A 15,980-nucleotide genomic window follows, 5' to 3' on the forward strand; every position below is an offset into this window, starting at 1 on the left:
CTAATAGGTATGTACTAATACCTGGAAAAGTTACGTGTGTGTGTCTGTGTGTAAATTTGTTTCCTGAAATTGCCAGATAAATGAGTCATTCGTTAATCAGGAAATATAGTCAAATAATCAAGAATGTGTATTTTTACATGAATTTACCATATGAAGATAATACCCAATCTTGATGAGGAAAATATGAAATAGGCATATTCGTATTTTTTTAAAAATGAGAATATGTAAGGGTGACCTAGAAAATATACTGTAGAAATTTGTCTTAAGAAAATAATTTATCTTAACAAATTTATCCTGAGAAAATGCTCAAACACTTATGTATAACCATTTCATTTAGTATTATTTTTACTAGCAAAAATTTGAAACTTGCTAAACTTCAAAAGTGGGAGTTGATAAAAAACTATATCTAATTCATTTAATAAACTACAGATTCATTAAAAATTATAATGCCTTACGTTTATAATGGAAAATATTAAATTAAAAAAACACAACTGCTTTTATAGTTTCGTTATTTCATTATTTTTCTGAATTTGCTAATTTTTATTTACAAATCATATATCAAAATGAGCTGTTATCAAATAAAAATATCAATAATGTTTATGGCATGTACAGTTCCCCAACATCTTGCCCATTCCCTTGAGTACTATATTGAACTTATGTTGTAATAGCAAAGAGAACACACTGGTAGCTACAAAACAGAAATATAAAATATTTTTGTAACTTGTATGCAAGGTTTAGTAGATTGGGCTCCCACAGGGAAGAAATCCAGGAGGCACCATTCCTATTGTAGTCAATGTGAAAAATTCCCATTGAGTTATACAGTACACAGTCTGCATGGCTAGATGAGGAAGCCTTGGTAGGAGGCCAAGGAATGATGAAAAAGAGAAGGATCCAGGGGATTTCTTGTTATCAGTAACAGAAGGGATGGTTGTTATTCCGTCAGAATTCAGTAAATGGCCTGGAGGCCATAAAAAAGGTTTTTCTGGAACACAGTCATACTCACTTGTTTTACTATTATCTATTGCTGATTTTATGCTATAACAAAAGAGCTGAGTATTTGTGAGGATATAGTCCACAAAGATGAAAATCTTTACTATGCTACTCTATACGGGAAAGGTTTGCCAACCCCTGCTGAAGTACACTGCAATCGTGAAAAAAATCAAGTAATAAAACCAAACAAGTAAATAAAAAACCTCAGAGGGCATAGTGGATATTACTATTGTCCATAAATATTTCCGATTCTCTTTTCCTTTCAGGCATATAGGAGGATTGCTCTTTTTTGACTCCCTGAACTTTAAGCAATCCCATAGGTCTTCCTTTGGCAATAAAATGTGAGCAGAGGTACCATGAATCACTTCCTTATTGAAGTATTAAAGTGAATATGTGTGACTTTTCATGCTGTGCCTTATCTTGCTGCTGTGGTTATCGAAGCTCTGATGATATGGAGGTGTAACCTGGGATACTGACCTCCATCACGTAGTTCAGTTGTCCTGGAGAATTGCCTAAACCCAACAGAAATTGTGTGAAAGAGAAATAAATCTTCAGTGCAATAAGTATTGAGATTTGGGGGCTGTTTATTACCATAATATTTACCCAACCTATCATGACTGACAAAGAGAACAACTTTTTTTTTTTTTTAATAATGTGTTGGTAGCCAGTAGATTCACAGTAAAAAAATAATAGCAAGTTAAAAAATAACAGAAAGCCATTTCTTCAACTGCCTGCAGAGCATGAACATGATAGGTTTAGGATTCCTCAAAAGAAGTATTTATGACTGCTGTCTTAAATCGAATTTTAATAACTAGGAAAGCATATATATTCTTACTAATATGCCCATATCTACATATTTTAAGTGGTAAATCACTATAGAATTTAAACAGTTTGTCAAAGAATTATAGTCATAAGAAGAACATTTTAATTAAATTAATAGAATAAGAAATAAAAATTGATATAATGCAGTTTTAATTATCAGGAATATATTACGACATCAGTTTTTTTAAAAATCTTACATTTCATAAGCCTGTGATTTTATTTTTAAGCGTTACCATCTATGGTACAGTGAAATAGCAAAGTGACTGGAGCCAGTAGTCCATTATTTTAACAATTGTACAGATACGAACATAACAAAATATGTTTGCCTTTTTAATTGTAGCACAAAAGAACATGGGCTTTAAAACTGAAGCTTGGATTTGATTGAACCTTTTGTTTTCAAAGGAAAATTAAAAACTAAAATACCTAGATTTTGTTTCCCTCCTGAATTTGCTGGTGTCAAAGCTGGGTTAAATAAAGCTCACAAGCTTGGTCTTTTCATGGCAGTCATGAATTTTCCATGAGGTTCAAATTGAGATAGCATGAAAGATTTCCCTATTGTGTCACACTGAATGTTTGAATTTGGTTTGGTCAGCATTCTCCAGCACATAATCTTTTTATTCTCCCCGAAACCCTAAAGCACCATTTGTGAATCTGGCAAATTTCTTAACCATTTACATTTGAGATTCATAGTTTATTATATCAACTAAGTTTCTAGACTCTCTTGGATAAATCCAAGTAGTAAGCTTTGAAAAATTGAAAAAAAAAAAAAAGAAAAGGCTTATCTGACACTTGATAAGTCTTGAGGAAATTCTGGGATTCTATTTATCCCTGTTAAAAAAGAAGAAAATGGTATGCTTTCCATTTAGAAATTATTAAAAGTATAACTTATGTTTTTATAATATCACAAAGAAGAAATTGTTATATATATATACATATATAAACAGATGCACATAACCTACAGATGATAATTGGGAATTATTTTATAATGAGTTTATACTAATTATATCTTAAATAAAAGAAAAATAGATAAGGAAAATAAATTTGGGCAGAACACACTTCAAAAGAAATAACTTAATCATAACATTTCAATTATATCTTCATTATTATTCTCCCTGAACTGTTGTGGCACATATTTTTTAAATTGAGTCACAAAGGATTTTTTTTTCAGACATAAATTGGTAAAACTATTTGGAGCATGAAAGAAAAGATCAAACAGGCCAATTGGGAACAAAACATAGTGATCAGAATTCAAGATAAGCCACAACACATAATAATCCTAATTATCAATCTTTAATTAAACTACAGGGAGAATTTATGTCCCAAATAAACTCTTTCCACAGCTTTTTCTGACTTCAAGATTGAATGTTTCGATGTGTATAAATAACAACCAAAGAGGAAGCTTATTATTTAGTGTCTTATTATGTATAGAAATCTAAAGTCAGAAACAACATATGTTAAATACAAAGTTCAAAACAAAATATGATCTTCAGAGGTGTTGTTGCAAAATATTTGAAATTAACAAGCTTATTAATTCTGACAAAATTGACAAATTTATGAATGCCCAGCTGATGAATTAAAGAACAGAGAATATCGGCATTGCGTTCAATGAATTTATTTAGAAATAATCTACTGCTGCAAAGTAGATTTTCTCTGGGGAAAAAAACAAAAAATCCAAATGGGTATTATGTGGTTGGGTATGGTATTAATGTGAGTTAGCCTCTACTTTCAAGAGTAGACCTACTCAAAGTCTACTGAATAAATTTCATGTTTCCCATTTTCCTGGCTATTGGACTGAGTTTTGCTTTTTTCTGACCCCAGTTTTGCTCTCTTCTTGGAGAGCCTTAGTCAAGGAGGTAATTGCATTGAGTGTGATTTTTCCCAGTAAGGAAAATCTAATGTTAATTTCCACGTGTGTTAAATCTAATCAACATTGCACAGTGTTATAGTTAACCCAATAACTGAACGTTTCTTCTAAAACAATTTTTTTTTGGTGTAGATCTAATTATTTATTGCACTTCTTAGTTTTAGATTTTTTTTCTTTTGCTTGATTTTTTTCAGAATTTTCTAGAGATGTAACGTACTGTGGTGTAATATCTGACATTTCTTTGCTAGAATCTTACCTTCACTCTCACAGATGGACTCCCACTGTGGCTATGTTTACACACTATGATCCTAGCTATTTTTCCTAGTGTTGGAATGTTGGTCTGAGATATGGAAATGGTGAGTAGCATTAGAAGGTTAGCCTTAGCAATAGTTGAGCTTTTAAGGTGGGGTAGTTAAACCCTGCCATTGAGACTAAGAGTTCTTCTTCGTAGAAAACTTGCAAGGAAATTTTCTCTTGGATTGGATTCTGTGAGACAAGATAGCCCAATGTTTCATATGAAATAGTTTTTATTTGTTGTTTACTTGTTGTGCTTAAGTCAATCTACATTGGTGTCTATTCTCTCAAAAATTCTAATACCCAAGTAATACCAAAGCATTGGCATTGGCAATCCAGCATAAATATGATCAGTGTTGACACTGTCTTTCATCACTTCAGAACATAGTTTACTGTTAAACATGAGACACAATGTCTTATCCGAGGAAGATATACATATTTCTTTTGATGACTTTGAACAGAGCCTTCTTACCAATGCCCCAAACTATCAAGCTATTTTAAGTAATGCAGTCTTGAGTGAAAAACACTTATTTTAATGAAAATTTTACAAGTAACATATGTAAATTCTAGTAACAGTTAATGACATTCCTTGTTATTGTGATGACATTGTTCTCTATGTGATTGTAGGAAATTGGCTAAAACTGTGTGACAGCTGCTAGTGAACTCATTCAGACTGACAATATGCTTAAGTAGCTGTCTCTTTTAGTATAGAGAAAATATCTGGAAAAGCAATCTTTCATTTTAATTCTGAGAACTTGGTGATTTTGTATGTCCCGATTTTTAAAAAATTAGATTCAAACCAGGTTACTGTATGTCATTCTTCCTTGTTACTTATTTACAAGAATAACAAAGAATGGAACCTTGATCTCCTAAAAATCATTAACTCATAGGATACAACAGTCTTGAAAATGACAGTTTAAGAGGAATAAGGCCTATGATGAGTGAATTCTGGGAACATAAAGTGCTTTAAAACCCAAATATAGATTCAATATGACAAAATTGACCTCCAGTAAAAGAAAAGTAAAATCTGCTTCTGGTCCTGAAATGCATTATGCATTTTCTCCAATGAGAGTTGTTATCCTTTATTATCAGGAAACTTCTGCATTTTTTTTCCTTTCCCCAAACCTTAATAAGATCATGTTAAATATTGTGATTATTTATATAGATATTGCTTTTAACGAGGCCATGAACTCTTCTGAAATAAAATTGCGCAGTTCGGAAGCTCAAAGCAGCCACTGTTCATTCTAGTTTCATGTCTCTTTTTTATTCCTTCTTAGAATATCCATTGGTGGTCCCCACTGTCCTGAGGGAGAGAGCTCTTAGAGACCAGCAACCACTTCTCACTTACCTTGTTAATAGTTATTTGTGTATACTTCCCAATGATTATTTCTTAATGATGAATAAAAAATTAGAAATTATTTATTTGATTGTGGGAGGGAGATATTTTTGGCATGTTGCCAGGAGGAGAGACACATTAATATTAATGAATGTCCACACAAGCCTTTTCTATCTAAGTTTTAAACACTTGAAAAAAACTTTCAAACAAGACTCTGTCTCAGACTTTAAGAGAATTACCAGAAAATAAGAAGACCAACACAAAGAAGGCAATTCAAAGAAAAAATGAATACGGAAAAATGAAGAGGAGTGGATCTAGTTTCTTTAAGTTTTTGGTTTTGAAAGTTACTTCATAGAGGGAATGAGGCACAATCACAGGTTTCAACAGCTCAAGCCAAATACAAGCACTTTAATATATAAATTATTTCCTCTATATTATGTTGGACTGAATATGCATTATATACAGATCACTTTTAGTGAGTCTAATGACTTTTGTGAAAAGATACAAGTAAGATAAATATTGTATAACAATGGAAAAAAGTAATTCTTGGGGAAAATTAATGAGGATAATGTAAAGGTGACAAAAACAGTGATAATCCTCCTTGTATAGTCTTTGGAAACTGTCTTTCACATACATTGAGGGTTCTATTAAAATAAGACCTGAACATTAAAACTGATAATAGAAATGTGTCTGAACTTGTAGTTGGAAGGTAATAAAGCACCATTTTTCAAGACAACTATTGGAGGTTGGACAAAATGAAGACAACTCAAGGAAATACTGTTACTCTTACTACAACTGCTACTAAATGTTTTGTAGCAAATAAATCAAGAAAACAAAATAATTGTATAAATGGATTGAGGAACATATAGAAAGAGATCAATGTAGATATTAGCCCAAGAAAGAAAACTTCAGCAGAGGAACAGCGATAACAAAACACAGATAGTTTTAAATAAGGTGAAGCATTGCTTGCCAAGGCTGCTGAAAAACAATATCTGATAGGAGCGTATGTATGAGTATGTTATTGGTAAGAAAATTATATGTAAAAATATGTGTAAATATATATATACACACACAAGGATATAATTGTAATATAGATACACATATAACAATTGTAAAATAAATACACATATATATTACAATTGTATCCTGTGCCTTAGATAGCAGTGGTAAAAGGATCACCTGATTACATGATTACATATCCACTGGAAAATTGTTTTTCCATAAATACCTTCTTAAACTTTTGGTCTCCAGTTGAATATGTTCTAAAGGAGACCTTATACTCCATACTATAATGACATTTTGACATGAAGAAGCAAAGAAGTCATACCTTTCTTTGTTAACAACAATTGTATCTAATTATTTTTCTAGTATTCATATCATTGCTAATTTATAACCATTAATACCAATGTGAATAACAATATAATTAAATGAAAACACGTTGAATTTCAATCATGTGATATTTGAAAATATTCCATATTCAAAATGTTATTGACAGCAATTTATTGGCTATTTTCTAGACAGATCATTCATTGAGAAGTGCAGAAAAAAAGGAGAGCTACACAATTTACCCAAGAGGTATTTATAATCATTGGGTAACATCAAAATTAGCAATTTTGTAAATTGGAAACTATGGTTTTTATTCAGTGGAGCTGTATTAAATCTTCATTGGTACAGGAGAAAAGTGAGAGTTTAATTTTATACATTCTTTCAAATTCAGTTTATGATCACATAAATGTGCTTTTCCATATTAACTTTCTCATAAAGAGCACAATTTTCGCTTTGAGGAAAAAAAGTATTTCAGTGAACAAATTCAAGAGGCCTTTATATCTGGCTTCAATTATGGGAAAATAAATATAGAAGTACTGACTGTGTTGATTAAATTCTTATGACTTTACAAGATTAGAGCAAGAGTCTTTGAAAATAAAAAGCCTTGATTGATAATAATGTTGAAAATATTATTGTTAAAAGCAAGGTCATCCATATGTATGATTAAAGGTAGAAAGAGTTTGAAATTCAACTCCAGTTTCTCAGTGAAGTATGATAGCCAGAGAGTTTGTTCATAATATTTGAAAGTAGATTTTTAAAAATTTAGACTTGATACATAATCTAAAACAAAATATTCTCAATCTTATGCTTAACCTCATGCCATAAAGTGAAAATGGTGCTTTGAACTACCCTGGATAAATTTTAGAATCGTTTTATTGAATAAATTACTGGAATAGAAAATGTCCTATATTTACTACTGCTTGCTTTTTGACTACACCCTGCCCCATCCCACTGTTGATATTCATTCATTCATTCATTCATTCATTCATGTATTCGTCCTTGTGCCTAATTTTCCCAAAGCATAAAAATTTTGCAAAATCAACGTTGTCTGGTTTTTACTCCGTGTATATTCACTTTCTGGATATTTTCCTGGTTTTATATTTGGTGTTGATAGTCACTTGTACACACAAAAAATATTAATTCCTAACTCTTTTCATGTTTTTACCTATAATTTCCTAGCTTTCATCTAAGACTCTTGCCAATATTCCTATGATTTATCTTGTAGGGTATGCTGGTTAGTGTTTAAAAACTGAGTCTCTAGAAGGAAAATAAAAAGAAACACCCTTATTTGCAGCATTTGCTTATTTTATGGTAGGATAGTCTTACTATGGATGATGCAACTCGCTCATAAAACTCCTGAAAATATACAAGCAACTCTATTGAGCTGGTACTAGCTAGTTCCAGCACACCACTCTGAGTACACTAATTTTAAAGAGAAAACATATCTTTTTTGAGAATTTTCCAAGAAACTTCAAAAAGTTAAGAACACTTTCTGGCTCCAGAATGCAGAAAGCCTGTAAAGGGTGTCCCTTTAACCGTTACAGCAAAAAGGAATGAGATAAACTTCAGATTCGTAATTTTTTTCAAACCCAACTAAACCTACATTTGCAGAGCCACCAACTGGCCCACAATATAAGGAGAGACAGGAGTCTGAAGGAAGAAAGGACAAGTGTTCACTCTTCTACTTGAGGAAAACACAGATGGACTCAGGTACAAAGAGCACTGTTAGAGTGTGTGATGAATTTTTAGAGGCTGAATGTGGGATCAGAGTGTAGAGCCTGTGAAGACCCCTAAAACTGGGGAAATCCCCACACAATGGCAGACTTTCTGTTCGTAAACTTACAGGAACTCACAGAAAAGAATGGGAAGATTCCTAAGAAAATGTTTTTGGTGATAACAGACTTGAAAAGGGGAACATCAGTGGTGTGGGAATGTCAAAAAACTTTATCTGGACCCTTCTCCCCTGTCTACCATATGAAATAGATACCTTAATCTTTGAGGTGGAGGGTATAACACTGCCACGTTAGGAAAACAGGTATAAACTAATTGCTGCTGGAGGAAGGAAACAGGAGGAAAAAAAAATACCCCTGGAAGAAGAGCAGGAGCAGGAATATGCACTGGGCCCAACAGATGAAGTCTGGGAACAGAGAGAACTGTGAATGCTACATCCCCAAGACGAGCACATCACATCTGCCTAGGATCAGACTTAGGCAGGCAGCCCCCTTAGCATTTACCAGTACTGTGGAGAGGTGTGGGAGGTAATGGTGCAAACAGGTGAGTAAAATCATTGTCAAAATTTTTTTGAGAATAAAAGCAGGAAAGAGTAAATGTTCTAAAGGTCTCATATCATTGGGATGTCAGTGGCAACAGTGGTAAAATACATCTATTTGGTGTGAGAAAAAAATAAATTCTAAAGGTAATTAGAAAAAATTCAAATAAAAATGAAAAGGAAGTATGAAGATCAATAATATAAATATAAGTATTAGCAAAATAAAATATAATAAGAATTATATAATAAATAGAATATAAATAAAAAATTTAAATCATGTATATTAGTCAAATCCCTGAATGAGAATGGCCTGAAGTCTTACATAACAAGACACTATCAGATTAAGAATATAAATCAGCCATAGTCTTTCAATAAGTAATACAGCTAAGTCAGAATGAGAGTTGAAGAATTAAAAAATGGGGCCTGGGATGCTGACTTACGCTTGTAATCCCAGCACTTTGGGAGGCTGAGACAGATTGCTTGAGCCCGGGAGTTCAAGACCAGCTAGGGCAACATAGCAAGACCCCTTTTCTACAAAAAAATACAAAAAGTAGCCAGGTGTGGTGGTGAATGCCTATAATCCCAGCTACTTATGAGGCTGAGATGAGAAGTTAATGCTACAGGAAGCCATGTTTGTGCCACTGCCCTCCAGCCTGGGTGACAGAGCAAGACCCTGTCTCAAAAAAAAAAAAAAAAAGAATTAGTATGCCTAAAACTATATCAGACAAATGACAACAGAAACAAAACATGGTTAACATTAAAAATGAAGAAATTTAAGATTCAAATCTAAATAAAACTAAAGCAATACTTTATAAATACTTTATAAAAGTATTGCATTAGTCTGTTTTTAAACTGCTATAAAGAATACCTGAGACTGGATAATTTATAAATAAAAGAAGTTTAATTAACTCACAGTTCCACATGGCTAGGGAGGCCTCAGGAAACTTACAATTGTGACAGAAGGGGAAGCAAGGCACATTTTACATAGTGGCAGGTGAGAGAGAGAGAGAGAGGACGGGGGAACTGCCACATACTTGTAAAGTATCAGAACTTGTGAGAACTCAGTCACTATTATGAGAATAGTGTGGGGGAAACTGCCCTCATGATCTAATCACCTCTCAGCAGGTCCCTCCGTAGACACATGGGGATTACAATCTGAGATGAGATTTGGATGTGGACACAGGGCTAAACCATAATATTCTGCCCATGGTCCCTCCCAAGTCTCATGTCTTTTCTACATTTCAAAACCAATCACGCCTTCCCAACAGTCTCCCGAAGTCTTATTTCTGCATTAACTCGAAAGTTCACAGTCCAAAGTCTCATCTGAGACCAGGCAAGTCCCTTATTCCTAGAAGCCTGTTAAATCAAAAGCAAGTTAGTTACTTCCATGATACAGTGGAGGTATAGGCGTTGGTAAATATTCCCATTCCAAATGGGAGAAATTGGCCAGAACAAAAGGGGCCACAGGCCCTATGCAAGTCCAAACCCAACAGAGCATACATTAAATCTTAAAACTCCGGAATGATCTCCTTTAACTCCATTTCTCACACCCAAGGCACGCTGATGGAAGGAATGGTCTCCCACAGTCTTGGGCAGCTCCACTTCTGTGGCTTTGCAGGGTACAGCCCCTGTGACTGCTTTCACAGGCTGACATTGAATATCTACAGCTTTACCAGGTACATGGTACAAGCTGTTGGTGGATCTAACATTCTGGGGCCTGAAGGACAGTGGCCATCTTTTCACAGCTCCACTAGGCAGTGCCCCAGAGGGGACTCTGTGTGGGGGCTCTAAGCCCACATTTCCTTCCACACTGCCCTAGCAGAGGTTCTCCATTAGGGCTCTACTCCTGCAGCAGACTTCTGCCTGGACACCCAGGTGTTTCCCCACACCCTCTGAAATCTAGGCAGAGGCTCCCAAAATTCAACTCTTGTCTTCTGTGCAGCTGCAGGTACCACACCTCATGGAAGTCACCAAGGCTTGGGGCTTTCACCCTTTGGAGCAACAGGCCAAGCTGTTCCTTGGCCCCTTTTAGCCTTGGCTGGAGTTGGAGCAGCTGGGACGCAGGGCACCAAGTCCCAAGTCTACACAGAGCAGCAGGGCCCTGGGCCTGGACCATGAAACCCTTTTCCCTCCTAGGCCTCTGGGCCTGTGATGGGAAGGACTGCCATGAAGATCTCTGACATTCCCTGGAGACATTTTCCCATTGTCTTAGTGATTAACATTCAGCTTCTCCTTACTTACTCAAATTTCTGCAGCTGGCTTGACTTCTCCTCAGAAAATGGGTTTTTCTTTTCTGCCACATGGTCAGCCTGCAAATTTTCTCCACTTTTTTGCTCTGTCACCTCTTGAATGCTTGGCTGCTAAGAAATTTCTTCCACCACATACCCTAAAATCATCTCTCTCAAGTTCAAGGTTCCATGGATCTCTAGGGCAGGGACAAAATGCCATCAGTCTCTTTGCTAAAGCATAGCAAGAGTAACCTTGCTCCAGTTCCCAATGAGTTTCTCATCTCCATGTGAGATCACCCTAGCCTGTACTTAATTGTCCATCTCACTCTCAGCATTTTGCTCAAAACCACTTAACAAGTCTCTAGGAAGTTCTAAACTTTCCCACATCTTCTTCTGAGCCCTCCAAACTGTTCCAACCTCAGCCCATTACACAGTTCCAAAGTTGCTTCCACATTGTCAAGTATCTTTAGAGCAGTGCCTCAAACTCCTGGTACCAATTTCCTGTATTAGTCTGTTTTTTTGTTTGTTTTTGTTTGCTTGCTTGTTTGAGACAGTGTGTCGATATATCACCCAAGCTGGAGTGCAGTGGCAGGAACATGGCTCTTGACCCTCCTACTTCAGGGTCTGGTGTGGCTGGGACCACAGGCACACGCCACCATTCCTGGCTGACTTCTTTTCATTTTTTGTAGAGATGGGGTCTCACTTTATTGCTCAGGCTGATCTGAAGCTGTAGGGCTCAAGCCATACTCCAACCCCAGCCTCCCAGAGTGCTGGGATTATGGGTGTGCACCACTTGAAACTATTGTTTTTCTTTTTTAGAAACCTCAGTTTTTGCTTCTAATGTCTTCAACTGATTGAATGAGGTCCATTCACACTACAAAGCGTAATCCATTTATTTATTTATTTATTTTTACTCTATGGGAAACGTATAGCCTTCATTAAAAAAAATCATAGAACTTTCAAAAATGCGAAAACGAGAAGAATTTAACAAAGATTATATGTGATTAATAAAATAGAAAATGGAAAATTGTAACAGCATAAGTGGATTCAAACATGGTTTCTTTGACTAATAATACCAACAATATTCTTGACATTTTGATTCTGTAAATTAAAAAGAATAAAACTATACAAGATTTGGAATGACAAATAATCACAGGGAAAATTGGATAAAAGAATTATAAAATATTTTGAATAACAGTTAAATGACTTCACTCCAAAAGTAATGACACTATCTCTGATGCATATTTTAAAACCTTTATAACCATAATAACAAAACCTAAAAAGAAAACATGAATAGAAAAGTGTAAGACAAATTATATTTTTAATATAAAAATTTTAAATGATTATATAGATTAAATATTAGTAAATTGGATAAATAAAATTCAGCATTGGATCACAAAAATAGACTACAACAAAACTTTGTTATTTTATATCAGAAAACTTGTCAATAAAACATTGAAAAAAATAAATATGTCTACCTTAGAATAATACAAATAGTTTCTCAAAAGCTATTTATGTTTATTCTGTGATGTTGAGTCTTCTCACTCTCCTAGATGAAATGCATAGACATTCTCAAGACTTTTCAGGTCACTGAAGGTATTAATATTCAGTACCCTTAAGTCCAGTCCAATGTAGTAATAAAAAGTTTAAATGTCATCAACTTCTTCCTCATCTCTCTTCTTCCCCATTTCTGGACCAGTGCAAGATGGTCAACTGGTATTGAAAGAAGTGTGAGTGCATGGCTGCTTCTCCTTCCCCCATCATTTACTTTTTCCATTGCCCAAAGAAAGGATAACGGAATTAACAGTTTCTTTTCTTTACTGGACAAGAGGAGGTGGAGGGAGAGTAGGAAAGAGTCAGTAAGGATTTTACCTGACTAGTGCTATTGTCAAGTGGCAAAGCCCCAGGTTTGGAAGCTGTTTAAGCTCTAATACTCTCTGGCCTTCTTTCATCTGGTTCAGCTCTAATCCATAGAAAATACGAATCCTTTGTGCTCAAACTTCGGATATAAAAACCATCCAAACTACCACTTCTACTTTTCTCTATATTGAGAGCATATTTGAAACCAGTGCCCCTCAACTCTTTTATATTTCTCAGACCTAAATAGAAGACAAAAGAAGCTACCCCAGTGATCCTACTGACGCCCCTTTCCATGACCAGAGATGACTGTGGGAGTCATAACGCCCTCTCCCTTGGAGGCAGCACCGATTTTCCCTAAGGAACCACTTTAACCTCCCACAACCCAGTAACTTTAAGGGCTGTAAGTGGTTGTTAAAAATATTGAAAAATGGATTTTCATTTCCTTATGTAAACAGGTGATGTTAGTCTCACAATTCATTTTGCAATGTGAAAGCTGTTGTTTTGCAGACTTAGCAAAATCAGAGACAAAAATAGTTACACTTTTAACCTTATAAATCTAATAATAAACACAAATAGAATTGTGAAAATGGTTCATTTATAGCAGCAATTTTATAAGCTATAAAAATAATTTAAACAGACAGGAAGTAAGGAATAAAACAAAACATTCCAGATTTTTAACATGGGTTACTTGGTTAGAGAGGATGTGTGGAGAAATAAGTAAGTGGTGGAAGAAAGGGTATGCGAGAGACAAAAGAAAAGCAAAGAGATAAATCAACAGAAAAAGATTTCTCTAAAAACAACAAAAACAACAAAATAATCTTCCATACAAAATTATATATTTGTGTGTGCATTTTAAAAAAAACAGTTAATTAGAATTCTATGTACTGACCTGCAGGGTTGTTCTTGACATATTATTCAGTGAAAAAAAAAATTGTTGGGTAGTATTTATATTATGATTCTATTTAGTAAACACACACACAAGGCTTAAAGATTTATATATATACTTAAATGCAGTATATATATATATAATATAAGATTTTAATACATTATATAACATACAGTTATTTGGGGTTTTTTGTATAAGTGAAGAGAAAGTTGCTCAATGACCCCTGAGTTTATTAACATGGTTATTCTTTACAAGTGTAATTGGCAGGAGGCTGTTTACCTTTCTCTTTTTATGACATTGCATTGTTAAATTTAATGCATACATTGTTTTACTTTTAATTTTTATCTTTTAATTTTGAAATAAATTCAAACTAGAAGAACATTTGCAAGAATGATACAAAGAACTCTCATCCATTATTTACCCAATTTGTCAATTATTTATATTTAACCTTATTTGTTTTTTTCTTTCTGGCTCTTGTTCTCCTGCTCTTCTTGCTCTTTTCCCCTCTCTTCAGACATACACAAACATGCACACACGTATGCACAAACACACACACACACACACACACACTGCTATTCTTTTTCTGGATCATTAGGAAGTAAGTTGGAGTCATCATGCCTCTATTTCCTAAATAACTTAATATTTTTTCTTTAAAAAGTAACATTTTCTTATATACCATGGTAAAATTATTAAAGTGTGAACAATTTAAGCACAATGTTACACTATTATGTATTTCATTGTCAAAAAATAAAAATTTTAAATTATCCAACAGTATTTTAAAACTATTTTAATTTTGTGAGGTTCAGGATTCACTCCAGGGTCATTGTATGGAGTTTTTATGTCTCTTTCAGTCTCTCTTATTCTAAAAAAGTCCCTAGAGCTTCTTTGTCTTTCTTCCCATTGACATTTTTGACAAGTTATTTTGTTAAATGTCCCTCAATTTTAATCTGTCTGATGTCTTCTCATGATTACATTTAGCTTATACAGTTTTGACAGAAATATTTAAAATGGTGTTTTATTCTTCTCATTGCTTCATATTAGGATGCACATCAGGTCAATTTGCCCCTGTGATGGAAACCTCCAAGAGAACCTCAGACATTCCCTTGAAAAATTCAAGAGACAAAGCATATAGTGATACTTACAGTTAAAATTTATTACAGCAAAGTAGTACAGACAAATGGTCGAATCAGAAGGGAAAAAGACAGTCAGAATGTGGAGGAATTCACAGGAAGCCTGTCTTCCTTATGCTGTCTGCCTCCCACGTGGGGTCACCCAGAGTGCACTTTTCCTCAGCAACAAAAATGTAATGTAGGGGAGAAAAAAAATTACATAATATTTTTTCCTCACCTTTTGAAAGTGCATAGCTGAGGCCCCATAACAGAAGATGAATTAACAAAAGAGAAGCATACAAATTTGTTTAATATAAGTTTTACATGGTATTGCAGTCTCCAGAAATGAAGACCCCCAAGAAACAGAAGAATCTGTGTATTTTTATGGACAGTCGTAGAGAAGTATTATTGGAGGACAAAAGGATATGATCTCTGGTAATAAACTGGGAGGAACTTAGCAAGGCGGGCTTGTTCAAATGCTTCTTGGCATCCCTGTGTAACATTCCTTCCATCTGGGCAGGGGAGGATACCTGTCACGTGAAAGTCTTCAGAAGAGGAGGGAGGGTAGAAGGTTAAAGAATGACCTAGGGTTTATGGCCTACTTCAAAGAAGAAGGGAAAGGAGGAGGTAAGGGGATGTTCTGCTTCTGCTGTTTTCTCAAAGGCCGAGCTGCCGTATTTTGGTGTAGCATGTCCTGAACCCCATCTGCAGCAACATATGTGCAATACTTCTGCCTAGGGGAGCCCATTAGAGACTAAGCAGCTAAGATTTTTGTTTTTAATTTAAGTAGCTAAGATTTTTATCTTTTTGTTTATAAACTTTTAATTTGTGAATGTGATAGTGTATTTTAATATTATAAAAAAGAAAAAATATTACTTTTTATTTAAGATTTTATTTATTTATTTTTAGTCACCCTCTGCTTAACATGTACACAAATTCTAGACTCTGAAGATAAAAGCAGGTGTTTAACATAATCATATTGTTTGCACGTGCAGT

This window comes from Trachypithecus francoisi, unplaced genomic scaffold, assembly GCF_009764315.1.
Source record: "Trachypithecus francoisi isolate TF-2019V2 unplaced genomic scaffold, Tfra_2.0 Lachesis_group4, whole genome shotgun sequence".
Classification (NCBI taxonomy): Eukaryota; Metazoa; Chordata; class Mammalia; order Primates; family Cercopithecidae; genus Trachypithecus; species Trachypithecus francoisi.